The sequence below is a fragment of the Saccostrea cucullata genome, unplaced genomic scaffold, assembly GCF_032062105.1.
Source record: "Saccostrea cucullata isolate Sc308-1 unplaced genomic scaffold, CSIRO_AGI_Scuc_v1 ctg26, whole genome shotgun sequence".
NCBI lineage: Eukaryota > Metazoa > Mollusca > Bivalvia > Ostreida > Ostreidae > Saccostrea > Saccostrea cuccullata.
This window is the reverse complement of record NW_026935606.1, coordinates 10,067-28,446: the sequence shown is the minus strand read 5'-3', so window position 1 is coordinate 28,446 and position 18,380 is coordinate 10,067. Positions and strand designations below refer to the sequence as shown.

The 18,380-nt window shown below is 32.8% G+C and overlaps 1 pseudogene; it reads left to right on the top strand.

Annotated features, from left to right (window-relative positions):
* Nucleotides 1–564: 564 nt before the first annotated feature.
* LOC134243379 (organic cation transporter protein-like) lies at nucleotides 565–16,899 on the top strand (annotated as a pseudogene).
* The last annotated feature ends 1,481 nt before the right edge of the window (nucleotides 16,900–18,380 follow it).

The window sequence follows — 18,380 nt, the reverse complement described above, 5'->3', positions numbered from 1 at the left end:
TTTCTACTCGAAAAGTGAGGAAAATTGGCTAAATCGGCAAAGGTTACTGAACCCGTTATTATTAAATAGTGTGAAATGTTTCAAGACAAAAACACATATGCATATTTTTATAGCGATTTTTTTTCTCTAAATGTCCGATTGAAATGTTTTCCAGGGCAACACGTATAAAGACAAAAACAACTAGAGGTACTGTGAGCAATGAGCTCACTAAATGATAATCCCCGCCTCCCATATGAATAAAATGGCAGTGTCCATGTTTTGCTGTGGGAAGCCCAAAATATGTGTCGGATCAAAAGTAAAATAGGAGGTGCACAATGGCAATATGTGTAAAGATAAAGATAAAGTTTCAGCAAATTTCATTCAGTGGTATGAGAAGAGTTGCTGATAAGACATGGGTACCGCAAAGCGTAACAGACGGACGGAACAGACATACCGATTACTATACACCCTCCCGCTTTTCAGGCGGGATATAAATATTCACAAACCTACATACGTAGTTTAAATCTACATACGCGCGGCTTGCTTCAATGTGTATCTTGCACTGTCGTGTGTGAAAGAATAAGGATGCACTTTGACGAACTGCTTGGGGTCCTTGGGGAATTTGGTCCCTACCAGAAATATGTCTATTTCCTTGTGTGCCTCCCTTCCATCATTGCAGTCTTTCATATGGTCAATTCGGTTTCTACTGGGAATTCCAAAACACAGGTGAAAACTTTTGGGTATTTCTTTACATATTTTGCTTTCTCTTAAGGACTTAATTAGATGTTAATATAATACACTACAATTTAGGATTTTTTTCCATTCACATGTTAATTGCAGTTAATTGCAGTGTGACAAAATTCTTTTTGAATGAAAAAAATACATTCAATATATTAGAAAGTATGATTTTTTTTTCAATTAACATGTTTACTAATGATCATTTGAATTGGGAGTTTTTCCTGCCATGCCTATATATAGGTTTATCTCAAAAATAAATGAAATATGTAAAGTACTTTATATAAATTCCCTATTAATCACCGCATTTGCCACTATAACATTTTGCAGACAAATTTATGAGATGTAGATTTTTTAAAATCACATTTAAAACTTTTTTTAGAAAAGAAAATCAATTTCTTTATTTGTTAACGTTATGAAGGGCTTTTGTCGTTTAACATTATTAATATTTTGTTTGTGGACAGAACTTCAGTCTGTCGGCATTGGTTATGACTTTTCAAAAGACACTGGTGACCGCTTTGCGATGACTTAATTGATATGCTTTCCATTTTGATTTTGTTCCAACCCCTTTAGAACTCAATATAGATCTTATGTTTTTCACGCAGATGACGCATGTGTGTACAAAAGACAGATTAAACCAAAATGTCTTGCTCCAGGCGTAGGGCTTACAGAAAGGAGTGTCAATTTTTGCTCAAATAAATCTTAAAGTTCGATGCATATCCAATTGTCAGTTGCAAATGTCATCCGTTAAACTACTTGCTCAAGGTGTAAGGTGCAATAATATAATCTGACAGTTTATAAGTTTTTGTGTATACATGATGGATTTTTTTCGAGAATTACATAAATGTCCATCGTTATCTGCTGCTCCGTGACGTTCTGCAAGGTCATTTTGTCGTTTTCAATGAGGACTATACTATCATCTCAAATGAATTTATTTTCAGCTAATCAAAATGTTAAGCCATAATATAGATATAAAATCACTTATACAGTTCTAGATTTAAACATTAAGCTTTTTTCTCGTTTTTCTCTCCTAAAGCTGTGACTTCAAAACATTTTCAAATCAATGCCAATGCATTGTAGAGACAACAATGAAGGATATGGAGATAACGAAGAGTATTCAATATCAAAGTCCATAAAACGATACAAAATAGGAGCAGAGCAAACACGGACCTCCGAAACATCAGAGTTGTGATCAGGTGCCATAGAGGAGTGAGTATCTCCTGCCGACCGGTCACACCCGCCGTGTGCTCCTTGTCATGATCGGGAAATAACGGAAAAAATCCGTCGTCAATTCAGTGTATAAATAATGGATTAACAATTAGTATGAAAAACTCATTCAGCATTTGACTCAATGATAAATTGTATTTGCTGACAAGGTCATTGTATCGACCAAAGAACTTACGAAATAATAACTTTAAACGAGACTGCTGATATTCTTGTTTCATCAACTTGTTTTGTCCAGAATTTACCTCGTTTTAGAAATTGTTCATACGTAGAGCATGTTCTTACGTATCGAATCAACTGAGATATATAAACGCCATACGTAGGTGATGAGGGTATATTGCTGCTTAAGTAAGGGAAGTTGACAAACAAACAAACAAATATAGTACATATATGATAAACAGTACAAAATAACATTATAGATAAAAAAAATAATAAATGTTTGTTTGTCCTCTCTCGACCGACTGTCTAAAATTGGCCCGCCTCAAAAATTGTATAACCTGCAGGTAACGATAATTTTGTTTTATCCATTCAAGTACAGCTCCGTGTAAAAATCATGCAAAATAGGCATAAAGGTGATATATGAGGGTTCTCAGAATTTGATGATTTTCCACACATAGTTTTCTCTTGCACTATGAACCATGTATGTAAAATAAAAAATGTTTTGGTTCATGGTTACTATGGAAACAAGGGTAAAGAAATTTCCTTAGCAACTAGCCAATTTTCAGCTTGGATGGACGAAAAAATTCCTTATCTTTGGGGCACTAATTAAATGTAATTTATAGAGAAATTTCTTTTTTATTGCTTTTATTCTCAAGATAAACATCTTAAGTGCTTTCACAATAAAAAACATAGAAATACGATTTAAGATATTTGTTTGATAGATATGGGTATATATACATGTTTTTCCTATTTTGCTGACTCAGCAATTTCCTTGATTTTGGAAGTTTTCGGTGTCAAATTACTCAAATGATGGACCTGATACAGACACCGTGTGTATATAATGTAAAAGCAGAGGATTTGTTTTTTTAGAATTTGAATTCAGAAGCGTATAATTTTTTTAACTTCCCATCTGTTGCCTAGCAACAAAAATGGATGTTTTTATGAATAAAAAGAGAAAATATGTAAAGTCTTGAAATCAATATGCCACATAACTTCTTATTTTTTAATTCTGAAAACAAATTTTACAAGAAATTAAATTTTTGAGACTTCTCTGCAAATGAGGGACCATTTCACAATTTCATATCTCCATGGAAACAGCAATTTCTCCTTAGCAACACATAATAGAATGATAATTTTAGCACATTCATGCGCAAATGTTAAAGATTCTTCAATCATTTTGTAAAAAATGAATCAGACAGATTTAAAGAAAGCAATTAGCATCTTATTCGATTCTTTTTATTACTGGATAATGCCATGGCAACGATTTTGAGCACATAGCAACCAATAAAATCTATATAAAAGAACTTTAAAAATTTTTGTATACGGAATCTACGTCACAGAACTTTGATTTAAATGATTGCAGGTACAAAATATATGTACATGTAAATGTATATATTACGTATTCAAGTTTTAAAAACCCTCGCCAAAAAGATTGCCATGGAAACAGGTATAAATATCCATGCGTTTCAAGAATTTTGACTGGCTTTAAATCGTTTAACCTGTGTTGATTTCTTTACAACATGGCCGAGAATGAAAAATCTGTCAGTCATCTTGTACAAAACACGTACAATTGTAAAAGTTTCTTCAATCCATTGTTTTAAAATTTAATCAGGCATATATAAAAATGCAATTAGCTTCTTTAATTTTTTTTTTACTTGATTAACCCATAGCAACAATTTTGAGCACATAAAAGCCAAAATACTCAGTTCTCTATGAAAATTTGAGAATCATACTTTATGAACATTTCAATATTATTGGTACACAGAATCAAGATCATGATTGACATGTAAAATATTTGCTGGTAGAAAATAACAACAAGAGCGTTTTAAAAGACACAGTTTTTGAATTGATGACCTTGATATTTGACGTTTTGACCTCAAAATCAATAGGAATATTTTTTTTTCCAGTATAACTAAATAAAGGTTATGCAGTTGTGAATGAAAAAAGGTCATGAAAGAAGTAAGATCTTCGAAGTTCAATATTGAAAACTTTGTGCTAAATAGTGGCCTCGAATTATTTGACAAAACACAGACATGACAAATTCAAGATGCTTCCTTATTTGTTAACTTAATCATAGCTTTAGAAGATTTTTTGTGTGTACTTTTGATCTTTGATTGTGACCCCCACCCTAAGCCCGGTACATTATTCGAAAAAAAAATGAATCTGCGCTAAAAATGCTTTTGAATTAATAAGACTGATAACAATTATGACTGTGCTATTCTTGAGAACTTTTTTTTTTATAGAAAATAAGACATCGAAGTGCCATGGATGTGAGAATTAATCTCAGGAATTACATTGAAGCCCCAAGTACGGGGAAGGGGGGGGGGTCTAGGGCAAAGTTTTTCCCGGAAACTCAGGCATTCTAAAAAATATGAGGTGTTTTTCCCTTGACTTTAGGATAATAGTATTATCATACTACAAACAATATTAAAAACAAGAGGCCCATGGGCCACCTCGCTCAACTGAGAAGCTGTGACCATTCCGTCCTTTACCAGATTTGCCCCTTTTAATCATATTGTGACCCCACTCTACCCCACTGATCATAATTTAGACAATCCGAAATCTACAACAACAGGATACTTTTATTCCCAATTGTAAAACTTTGACCCCCCATTGTGGTCCTGCCCTACCCTCAATTGCCATGATTAGAACAATTTAGAATCTTCACTACCCTCAGGATGTTTTCTACATAAGTTTTAGCTTTTCTGGTCCACTAGTTCTTGAGAAAAAGATTTTCAAAGATTTTTCCTATATAATTCTATGTAAAACTTTGATTCCCCATAGTGGCCCCGCCCTTCCCCCGGGGGGTCATGATTTTAACAATTTAGAATCTACTCTACCCCAGGATGCTTCCACATATGTTTCAGATTTTCTGGCCCAGTGGTTATTAAGAAAAAGATTTTCAAAGATTTTTCCTATATATTTCTATCTAAAAATCGTATTCCCTATTGTGGCTCCGCCCTATCCCCGGGGTCATGATTTTAACAATTTAGAATCTACTCTACCCCAGGATGCTTCCACATAAGTTTCAGCTTTTCTGGCCCAATGGTTTTTGAGAAGAAGGTTTTTTGAATGATCCCACCCTATTTTTGTCTTTTCTTGATTATTTCCCCTTGTGAGGGGACTTGACCCTTCATTTTAACAATTTAAATTTCCCTTTACCCAAGGATGCTTTGTACCAAGTTTGGTCAAAATTGGTCCAGCGGTTTTTCAGAAGAAGCTTAAGTCAAAAATTTGAAAGGTTTACAGACGGACAGACAGTGACGACGGACAAAATGTGATCAGAAAAGTTCATTTAAGCCTTTGTCTCAGGTGAGCTAAAATGAATCCAGGGTGTGGGGTGGGGATGAGTAGAAGGGTCCACCTTTGTGTGTGGTGGATATTACCCATGAGACAAACCTATGCTTTCAAAGGCAGATCCAGAAGGGGGGAATGGAACCTCCGTTTATTTTTGCACACACACTCCCTCAAACACACAGAGAGAGCAAGAGAGAGATTTTTCTGTATGAGTGACGTTCAATCTCTGCCTGCTAGATAGAGTTTCGCGTATTTGTTTTCCTTCCCTTCAGAACCCTAATTCCAGGCCCCTAACCAAGTTACATGCAATGTTTCTCTTTGATTTCATCGGAAGATTCCAATGAAGACCTATGTCATATTTTGACCATCTTCTGAAGTAACTTATTTTAAGAACCCTCTCGACACTGCACACTAAAGAGTTCTGATTCTAAGGTATTTTTCTGCAGTTAGAGTGATCTGCCCTTAGATCTAAATTCTAAAAATTAGAAATTTACAATATATTACTCAATTTGTAATCAGTTCAAGTATTCTTAACATTTTTAAAAGGCAAAGATAAATTAACCGAACGTGTTATTTGCATGTATTTTCTCTGTTGAAGTAATTATCAGTGATTTCTATTCACTGATACTGTGTTGTCTTTGAACATTTTTCCTGGGGGTAAATACCACGCACCATACATTGAAAATCAGATAAATAAGCTCAATATTAACTACTTCTGGCCATACCAATAAAATTTATTGTTCATCGGACCCGCGCGCTCTTATTTAAACAAAACTAAGCAAATAATATTAATTTGAAATTCCTGCATCATTGGAATTCTGTGCTGTTTTCTGTTATATTTCCGCTCTATTTCTCGTACTTTTAATTTACTTACTCTGGAAATCAGAAAATAATATAATTGTCTGCTCAAAAATTTAAAATTTTGCCTTCAAAAAATTAATAATATTATTGTTTAACCTCTAGCCCGCTCGTACTTTTTTCATCAAATGTGCGACGAACAAGAAATTATATTGGTGTGGCCTTATACAATATATTTTTCTCAATGTCCAAAAAAATGTTTTCACTTGTGTAGAGAGGGTCCTTAAGAAGTATGCATAAAAATTCATAAAAAGGAGTATGCATAAGAAAAAATCCCTCTTCTAATATTTTAATATATTGAGATATTTTAATGAAAGAAGAGAATCGTTTAAATTGTCCCCGCATGAATCCCTTTTTCTGAGGATTATATTTTGCTGTAGTTTTAAAACGTAGGTTTGATTGGGGGGCCCGCCCCTGTTGTTGCCGGAAGGTCAAAATATGCAAATTCAGGTATTTAAAAGAAAAAAGTGCCAAAAAGTTAGAGACCCCCCACCCCTTCTCCCAAAAATGAATGTTAGAGTGCGATGCACAAGTTTGTTTTGTTTTGTTTAAGGTTATCCGATCCTCAGGTTCTGAAAATCAGGCATTGAATAATTGAAATGCTCATAAAGATGTCTCTAAATTCTCAAAGTAAAATGTTTTTACCCACGGTGTTTCTTTAAACTTCTTCTTTCAATTTAATCATATTATATAGGGAAAATTAGCAAATTTCAAATAATTTTTCAGGAAATGCAATTAGAACTACCTACTATATATTTTCTAATTGATAATTGATCAAGAAATACATTTTAGGAATAAAAATCATAGGTATCCAGGCTTTTAAAGAAAATTGCATGATTTTTATACTTATTCGGTACTTTACTTTCTCCGACTTACTTCCATCGTTTCATAATGCATAGTGTATGAAGTGTTTCTTTTCAAAGAAAACACCGTAAATCACTTCTAATTTCAAATCATACTTATAAACATTGGTAACTAAGGCTAAATTAAAAGAACTTTTATTTTTTTCTAATATGCAAGTTTTACTCAGTTTTATGAGATACAAATGTCAACTTTTTTAATACTGTTAAAACTTTAAAGAACACTGATTCATACGTAGAGGCATAAAATGAAAATTATTGCATGAAAACATTTCAATTTTAAGCTATATTTTAAGACTTTTTGAATTAAATTATAAATTAAAGAGTTATCCTTCCTGGCTGAGGATCGGATATCCTTAATGTATTTTATTTAATTTTTTGTCAACTTAGTTCGGAGGTTGTCCCATTGAAAAAATGTCGCTACGGACTTGAATTGTCTGTGGGGTGATTCTATGTACGAGTGTTTCTTATTTAAAAACAAGGAAGAACTTGTTTTACCTCAATGAATTTTTTTTGGTTTATTGGCCACTGTTATAATGGATGTTACCAATCTCCCCCCTCCCTCCAATGCTATCTCACAGGAAATATTAAGCCTTAATATTGTCCATCTGTGCAAACGTGTCCAGTCCATGTCTTCTTCACGGAGGGACATTAGAAATTACTACTTCACGCAAAGATTGTTCATGACCATAGATTGTGTCACGATCTTGAACCAGGGTCGTTTGAGCAACTTCAAGGTCACTGTAAGAAAAATGTCATAATTCGTGTCCATATCTTTCTCATGGATAAAGTTGGTGAGTTCCCATTTTGAATAAAGGTTGCTATGACCTGAGGGTGCTTTATTTCCTTGATTTAAGGTTGTTTGTGCAAGTTAAAGGTAACTTAAAGAAAAAGTTTGAAATTTGTGTCCAGTTCATATTTTTCTTATGAATAAACTTGAATCAAGTACATACTTTATACAAATATTGTTTATGACGGTAGGGTGTGTCATGTCCTTCACCCATGGTCATATCGGCAAGTTCACTGAAAAAAAAATCAGAATTCGTATCTGGTCCATTTCCTTTTTATAAACAAACTTATTTTACAAAACTTAAATCTAAATTATAAATTAAATATAAGTTAGTGTCGGAAGTTGGAAAAGGGGGAGGTTTTAATTAGATGGGCAAACAAAACGATCTTGAAAAGACCTATGACTAAAGTAAAAATGCTGATTCTTTTACAACTTGGCTATAAGTATGCAAGCATACCAACAATGTAAACTTTTAGCGGGATCTTTTAATCTATATCATTATCTATTAATTGATTACTATATACCTAAAAACTAGATTTGATTCGATTGTATGTTGTTTAACGTCCCTCCCAATAATTTTTTACTCATATGGAGACGCCATTACTTGCCGGTGGAAGGCTACAAATTTTGTCCTATGCTCGGCTTTCATGGCCTTTGAGCAGTGAGGGATCTTTTTCGTGCCAGCACCTACTGCGACACGGGGCCTTGGTTTATGCGGTCTCATCCAAAGGACCGGTCTCCACGTCCCGCAGCCCAAAACTAGATCCTATGTCTTTGACAATTAAAATGAATGGATAAAATAAATACTTTTAAAAGTTTTCAGTGTTTAAAATCATATATGTTGGATCAATAGATCTTAGATTGCAATCTCACTATCACATACTGTTTAGTTGGCTATGACAATAAAAATCGCACTATGATATAATCATATGAACCTCGTCAAGGCATTTCCCAGGTTTTTGATTTAATAAGTCTTTTATCATCGTTCTAATGAAGTATATTTTTAACAACAACATTTAGATTATAAAATATTTATACAAGAGGCCCCAGAACCACAAGTTCTTCGGCTCAGGTGAGCTAATTAAAATTTTGAATTCATTTCTTTAATAAATTGTTGATTAACAAATGATATAAACAAAAATGTTTATACAAAAATGTTTATGCCCATTACCATGGTAACATTCTTTGTTTTGATTTAATTTATAATTTGATGGATTTTTTCTACCTGCAAATATTTTACATGTCAATCATGAATGTCTCGTAATCTTGATTCTGTGTACCAATATTATTGAAATGTTCATAAAGTATGCCCTTACCAAAGTAAAATTATTGCAGCAATATTGCTGCTATATTGCGGCAACATTGCAGCAACACATTTTTGTCACCAGAAACAAGCTTTTTGGGTTAGTGAAATATCACCGCTAGCGGCAACAACTTTGGTGACATTGTACTGCCAGAAAAAATGAAATATCACCGCTAGCTGCAACAACTTCCGGTGACATTCTGGCAATACTGCCAGTAAAAAACTTTCTGGCAACATCTAGGATTACCCATGAGCCATTTGTTGAGCATGCTCATGCAGTCATTTACTTCCTCTTTTTAAATAAAGTGGAGGGAATTCAAAGGCAAGCATGTTTTGCTTCATTACTGACTTGTAAAGTTGATTAGATTTGTTAATTGTGTACAGTGGGATTAGTCAAGATAGTTTATATAGTGTGGAATGACTAGAAAAAAGAATTTAAGCAGAATTAAAATGTGTACTTGTTTCCATATCATCAGACTTGGTGAGTCAAAACCAATATTCTTTTTGAGATGAATGATAATGGAGATAAAATTGGAAAAATTATATGTGTTTCAATTAATATTGTGATGCATGCAAACTAGACTTGTATCTATATATCCTAGAGTAGCAGGAAAAGATGAATTAAAGCATGTTATTTGAAAATTAATGCAGAGTTGCTGGACATTTTCACAGTGGCATATTAATATTGTTTCTATTTTTTATGCGCTCATCTCGATATATCGGGGGTACATATTGTTTTTGTCCTGTCTGTTTATTTGTAAACTTTAACCTTCACCATTACTTTTGAACCAATGAGAGATAAAGATTTCATATTTGGTATGTCTATTCCACTAATTAGGTTCTTTCAAATGACATCAAGGTCAATGACCTTGTGACCTTGACTGTGACCTATATGCTAAAAATAGCTTTTTCGAATATTCATCATAACTTAAAATTAATGTAAGATAGAGACTTTATATTTATTATGCATAATTCACTAATTAAGCTTTTTCAAAAGACACCTGAAGGTCAATGACCTTGAAACCATGGCTGTGACCCATATCCTTAAAATAGATTTTTTGAATCTTGGACATAAATCTTGAGCCATAAACTATAGAGAACTTGTATTACATATGCACCCTTCATTAATTAAGCTCTTTCAAATAACACCAAGGTCAATGACCTTGGGACCTTGACTGTGACCATATACTTAAAATAGATTTTTTGAAACTTCGACATAACTTTTGAGTCATAAAAGATGGAGAATTCATATTTGGTATGCACCCTTCACTAATTAAACTCTTTCAAGTAACACCAAGGTCAATGACAATTTGACCTTTACTGTGACCCACATGCTAAAAATAGCCATTTTGATCCTCTGCCATAAATTTTGAAAAAGAGATATAGACTTCATATTTAGTATGCATATCTTAACTAATTAAGTTCTTTCAAATGACACCAAGATCAATGACCGTGTGACCTTGACTGAGACCCATATGCTATAAATAGCTTTTTCAAACTTTATTGCCACCAGGCGCACAGTGTCTCACAAACATATCTTGATTTTCATTATGATGATCAACATAATTTTCTATCTGTTCAAAGAATAGCAGAAGTAACTATTTCTTATTGACCCTGTGGCTTGCTATTGTTTGTTATATTCCTCAGCACAGTTTGTTAATTGTTAGATTGATAGACCATTATTTCTATTAAATATCAATTTATATCTAACTTACATACGAAAAATGATATTGCCGCAATATTGCGGCAATAATGTTTTGTCAAAGATGTTGCCAGAAGATCAATATTTTGGTCATGATTTGCAGCAATATTGCCGCAACCCCTTTCTGGCAATATTGCTGCAAAACTAATTAACATACGAAAAACGATATAGCCGCAATATTGCGGCAATAATGCCGGAAGATGTTGCCAGAAGATCAATATTTTGGTCATGATTTGCAGCAATATTGCCGCAACCCCTTTCTGGCAATACTGCCGCAAAACTAATTTACATACGAAAAACGATATAGCCGCAATATTGCGGCAATGTATTGCCAGAATGTTGCTGCAATATTGCGGCAATAAAGCCAGAAGATGTTGCCAGAAGGTCAATATTTTGGTAAGGGTGATTCTCAAATTTTCATAGACAACTGAGTATTTTGGCTTTAATGTGCTCAAAATTGTTGCTATGGGTAAATCAAGTAAAAAAAATTTTAAAGAAGCTAATTGCATTTTTATATATGCCTGATTAAATTTTAAAACAATGGATTGAAGAATCTTTTACAATTGTACGTGTCATGTACAAGATGACTGACAGATTTTTCATTCTCGGCCATGTTGTGAAGAAATCAACACAGGTTAAACGATTTAAAGCCAGTCAAAATTCTTGAAACGCATGGACATTTATACCTGTTTCCATGGCAATCTTTTTGGCGAGGGTTTTTAAAACTTGATTGCATTATATATACATTTACATGTACATATATTTTGTACCTGCAATCATTTAAATGCCAATGTTCTGTGACGTAGATTCTGTATATAATAACTGTTAAAGTTCTTTTATATAGATTATATTGGTTGCTATGTGCTCAAAATCGTTGCCATGGCATTATCCAGTAGTAGAAAGAATTGAATAAGATGCTAATTGCTTTCTTTAAATCTGCCTGATTCATTTTTTACAAAATAATTGAAGAATCTTTAACATTTGTGCATGAATGTGCTAAAATTATCATTCTATTATGTGTTGCTAAGGAGAAATTGCTGTTTCCATGGAGATATGAAATTGTGAAATGGTCCCTCATTTGCAGAGAAGTATCAAAAATTTAATTTCTTGTAAAATTTGTTTTCAGAATTAAAAAATAAGAAGTTATGTGGCATATTGATTTCAGGATTTTACATATTTTCTCTTTTTATTCATAAAAACATCCATTTTTGTTGCTAGGCAACGGATGGGAAGTTAAAAAATTATACGCTTCTGAATTCAAATTCTAAAAAGACAAATCCTCTGCTTTTACATTATATACACACGGTGTCTGTATCAGGTCCATCATTTGAGTAATTCGACACCGAAAACTTCCAAAATCGAGGAAATTGCTGAGTCAGCAAAATAGGAAAAACATGTATATATACCCATGTCTATCATACAAATATCTTAAATCTTATTTCTATGTTTTTTTATTGTGAAAGCACTTAAGATGTTTATCTTGAGAATAAAAGCAATAAAAAAGAAATTTATCCATTAATTACATTTAATTAGTACCTCAAAGATAAGGAATTTTTTCGTCCATCCAAGCTGAAAATTGGCTAGTTGCTAAGGAAATTTCTTTACCCTTGTTTCCATAGTAACCATGAACCAAAACATTTTTTATTTTACATACATGGTTCATAGTGCAAGGGAAAACTATGTGTGGAAAATCATCAAATTCTGAGAACCCTCATATATCACCCTTTGCATGATTTTTTCTCTTCTCGTCAACATGTATGTAGATGTTTTCAAGGGGAAATTTTTTCAGCTACCTAACGACCCAGACAATCATTATTTGAAGATGAGCCTTAGTTCAAAGAAATTATTCCCATCTACAATTAGTTTGACCATCAAGAAAAATTTGCATTATTCAATACTGAACACTTTGTCATTAAAGGAAGTTGTTTAAATTTTTGTATAGTTGGTCTGTATGTGAGATATATATAATTTGGGATATATGTTTTAACTCAAATTCATCACCAATCTAAATACAGGAGTAGTGTGATCACATGAATTATTATTAGATGTATCAAAGAATATCGAGTAAGCAATGGCATTCAATAAATTGTATTTACAGTATACAGGGGGCTTGAATTTAATAACGTAATCTTTTAAGCTAATGGACCTGCACAATGATGTAATTGTTAATCGAACATTTTTCAAACATTTACAGATGCAAATTACCAAATTACCCGAACGATACTTATATCAGCCAGGGTCCAGAGCACGACGACTTGATAAATGCCTACATACCTGCAGAACTCAACGCAGACAACGAGATGGTGAACAAAAAATGCAAAATTTTCTCCCTTCCTGTTTTAGACAACGCTACTACAGGCATCCAAGAGAGTTGCAGTTCGTGGGTTTTCGACAAAATTGTTTATGATAGCACTTTTGTATCTGAGGTATAAATATAATACTGACTAGTAACTAATTTGATAAAAGTTTTACCACTGATTTTTTTTTTTGTTACTTATGATATTTTTCCTACCAGCAAGATTTGATTTGTGACAAGCAACTTTGGGTATCCAACGCCAAAATAGTCTTCTTTGCTGGTGTCTTTTTCGGTGCTCTTGCTCTAGGGGCACTTGCTGACAAGTACGGTATATTGTATGTTCTCCAGTGTAATTTAACTAATTTTACAAGTTCACTGAAGCTAGTTTTTTGCACACACCTATAATCTTATTTAGACCATATCACATCCATATTAAAGAACACAAAGTTTGATGGATGAATTTGTCATTTACGATATATTTTTATATAAAAACTGAGTTCATGTGTTATGTTGAAAAAAAAGCAAGCCATTTTCAGGGGTTTAAAGATGATATTTCTTAAATATTATTTTTCAACTTGTTTCATTCATTAATATATTATAGGATTGGAAGAAAGAAGACGTTGATTTTATCAATACTGGTACTACTGACTTCCAGTCTAGCTGCGTCGTGGGTAGCAAACTATTATCTGTTCTGTGTTGTTCGATTCATCGTTGGATTTTCCTGCGCAGGAACTTTTATGTCATCCTTTGTTTTAGGTGAGTAGTTTGATGAAAATTAAAAGATTTCAAAAATGTAGAAATTTCTAAGACAACGTTGTGAATTGCTATTGAGAAAAAATATTTTTTAAAAAGACACTTTCAGTCATAATGGATAACAAATCTTAGCCCCTCCCCCCTTCTAATTTTAATTGTCTCTTTGGAATACAGGCGTAGAGATCGTTGGCCCCTCTAAGCGGCTGTGGGATGGGGTTGTCATTGATTACTTCTTTGCCACAGGACTGCTAATCCTCTGTCTTATAGGATATCTCATTAGAGACTGGAAGTATAATGAGATAGCAGTGTCAGTTCCTTCAGCATTTCTGCTGAGTTATTGGTGGTGAGTACTAGTGAGCGTGAGTTCTGTCGAAATATCATCTACTACCTGCTTTCGAGTTTACAAATATCCAGTGTTGTTGACAGTGTCTAACAACTACACTGTCATATAATTCATTCATAAGCCCTCCAATTTTCATTACTAATCATTTCCCGTAAACATGTACCTGTTCATGCATGAAACATATGTTTAATTTCAGTGTTTGTTTCTTATTTGACAATTCGTCAAAGGTTATTACCAGAGTCCCCGCGATGGTTGGTCAACCGTGGAAAATTTGAGGAGGCCAAAGTCGTTATTCGGAAAATAGCCAAACGAAATAAAGTAAAAGTCACGGAAAAGCAGTTGGATTCCCTAGAATGTGATGAAACAGCAGAAGGGCATTTGTTTACATCCAGGGTTTTGTTCGTCAGAACGATAGTTATTTTCTTGAATTGGTAATAATCGACATCATAAGTTTTCATAACTTGTGTCCAATCCCTTTATGATTAAAATGCAATAAAATATTATCAAATCAACTATCTACAAATTCACATCATGAATCCTTGTCGATGAAAAACAAAGGAAATCAGCTCAAAATAATTCATTTTTTCTTTTATGTGCAACTTATAATTTGCAAAATGGCGTGCACATTTTTGCCCCCATTTTATAGAATTTCAACTTTTTTTTTTTTTTAGGTGCGTTGTTAGTATGGTATACTACGGCCTGTCGCTTAATTCCGGGAACCTTGCCGGTGACTTTTACCTGAACTTCTTTCTGACCGGTTTGGTAGAATTTCCTGCCTATACTCTTTGTTTAGTGCTATTTGATCGTATTGGAAGAAAGAAATTGCATTGCGCGTGTATGGTGCTAGGAGGGCTTGCTTGTATTTGTACCATTTTTACAGTTTTATATATTGGGAAAAGTAAGCTAATCCTCTCAAATTTAATTTTATTGATATATAACAACTTTATAACAATTTGATGACTTTCAAATAGCAGTGTTTATGCATTGTGAAGAATGGTTTAAACCCTTATAAAATTGTTCGAATTGAAATGAACAGGATTACATTTTAAAAGAGAATGAAAGTGGGAGGATATCTACACCTATAAAGTATAATTGATGCCTTGTTTCTGATGATAGGCTCAATATCCAATAAAATAAGGTTCCGAACTATTTTTTGGAATTATTTAACACATTTAATTCATTTTGTAGAATCCTTCTTAATTCTATATATTTTTAAAAGCCTTATGCTTTACATTTCTATTGTTTGATGTTATAAAATATTAAAATGAAAACCAACAAAATTAGAAATGAAATTTACATACATTTTTATTTGAATCTACAAAAAAAAAAGACAAAAATGAATCTAAAACAGCATTTTCTTTAGAAGAGTCATTATGTGACTCTGAAGGCTACATCGGAAAAGTACATCATATATTTCATATTATTCACAGTGCTTCGTGTGTTAACCATTTGTAAAGGTAAAATATAACTATGTTTCTCAAATCCCATTAAGGTACATTGATACTCTGATAATAGACATGACTCTTAATGACACAAATGTCTTTTACAATATTCCTTTATAAATTTGTCAAGTTTAAATGCCTTTTTTGTCAAATTTTGCCCCGCACGCCATGCTATAATTGTTTGTATTTTATCCAGCATATACATTTCCTTTGGAAAATTATAAAAGTTAAAGAAAAATTTCATATGAGTGAGCAGAGGGTTTATGAACCTTAAACATGTATGCATCTGAGATAATTCGGTATGTATCCAATCCCAGGTCATCAGATGTACATGACACTGATCCTGGCAATGCTTGGTAAGATCGGGGCTGCTGCAGCTTTTGCAGTTATTTATGTCTGGTCAGCGGAACTCTACCCCACAGTGGTCCGTAACGTGGCCATGGGTGCCAGTTCCTCCTGTGCACGTATTGGCGGAATGGTGTCCCCTATATAGCAGACCTCGTGAGTCTTAACAATCATGTACATATTAAAATTAACAAAATTTCCTATTTTAGCTAAAATTTCTAGCTTACAATCTCTCATCTTTAATTAGGAATGCATTTTGGTAAAGGACAATGAGAATAAGTTGTTATAATACATGTACATTTGAAGTTTGAAAGGCGATTAGTCTCCCCAACAAATTATTTTCTATTGTTAATGTTTGTATAGATAAATACATAATACACGAAGGCAATAATATAACATCATTTCATATTCCTTTATGAATATCTCTGTATGTATTTAGAGTTTGTTGGTTGACGGTCATTTTGGACAAGCTCTTCCTCTAGTCGTGTTTGGAGTTGCTTCAATAATAGCCGGACTGCTTTCACTGATTTTACCGGAAACACTAGGAGCCAATTTACCAGAAACCATTCAAGATGGCAAAGATTTTCCTAAACCAAAGTAAATATTTAATATTCCATACCAAAGGAATCCATTTCTTTGAAAATGGAAATAACCGTCTTTTCTTGCTTGAATGAATTTTGTTGTTGATTTACTTTCTTTTTCTCTAGGCGGCTAAAAATTTACGAGGCAGACAGGTCTTCAAATGGTTACATGAACGATGGGTTTACTGTCGCTATGACGAAATTCTACATTAATAAGATATTAAACATGTAGCCTCCTACTTCATAAGGCCATGTTTTCGTCTAGCCTGCACTTTCACTGACTTATGCATAATCTAAAACAATTTCAGGGGTATTATTATCAAGTGTATATTAAAGTTTTTAAGTTTAATTTTAAAATTGCTTCAGAATGTTCAGTTTACTAGTATAGTTTTTATTGTAAAGAATGTTTTAAACGAACGATAAACAAATAATTCACATTTCATTTTCATATATAAAGGCGAGAAATACAAACGTAAATCAATAAAACTGATTTTCCCCCCATATTTTTGATATGTTATTTTAAAAGTTATTTTCAAAACATGTACATGGAAAAGAAACATAGTACGTTATATGTAGGATATACATGTACACATTCATTTTATTCAAGAGTCAAAATTTCATTTTCTTTCGTCGATTTATGTCTGTTTAGTTTATAATTCATTATTATACATGCATATGTTGATCTTCACTGGAATATTTAGCATAATGATTTATATCATTTTATATTACAATGTTAATATACAATGTTTACATATATAGATTTCTATAATTCACTGCATATTTATGTGCAGAAAGACAGGATGGGATACATTTCCCGCCCAAATTTGACACAAATTTTAATTTCGGTTGGGATTTAATACGTTTATTGTTAAAGTCCCTTCCAAAACATACACTGTACATATATATTCATGATTACCGGGTATGCAAAAATTGTTTGTTTTAATATAGCACTTGCAAGTTGCTGTTTAATTTTTAAAGAAATCTTTCAAATGTTTAATTACGTTTACACTTTTGTTTGATAAATGTTTTCTGTTATTTTTTATATTTATAAAAACTTGTTTTTTTTTATGAAAATGATATTTACACTGTTTGTAGTGGCTTGATAAATATTTCAGAAAATATTGTTTTTTACTTATTTGATTACATAAATCAAAAGTACTGCAAAAGTTCTTACAATAAATCTGAATTATACCTTTTCATTGGTAATTTGCAAAATTATTTTTATAAAAATCTGATTGTACACACAAGAACTCTGAAGATAATATCAAAAAGATGCTTGAGTATCTGATTGAAAACATCTATGTTGTTTTTGAAGACCAGGCCTTTTAACAATCCATTGGAATTCCTATGGATATCAATTGCACCCCGTTATCAGCAGACCTATTTTTGTATTCATATACTAGTACTAGTAAAAGAGAATTTGTCTAAAATCTTATACGTGAAAAGAAGAAAACACTTGCTGTGGCCTTCAAGTCGACATTGAGATACTAGTATATCGACTACGTATTGTCAAATAACAATCATGGTAATTTCCGTTCCTATGTCGATACGATATATCCCGGTGAGCTTGAGATAAAAGATACCACAGACCCTGACACATCTGTTTCATCTTTGGATATTTTACTTCGAAGGATATGGAGAAAACGAACAGTATTCAATATCAAACTCCATAAAACAATACAAAATTGGAGCAGAGCAAACACGGACCTCCGA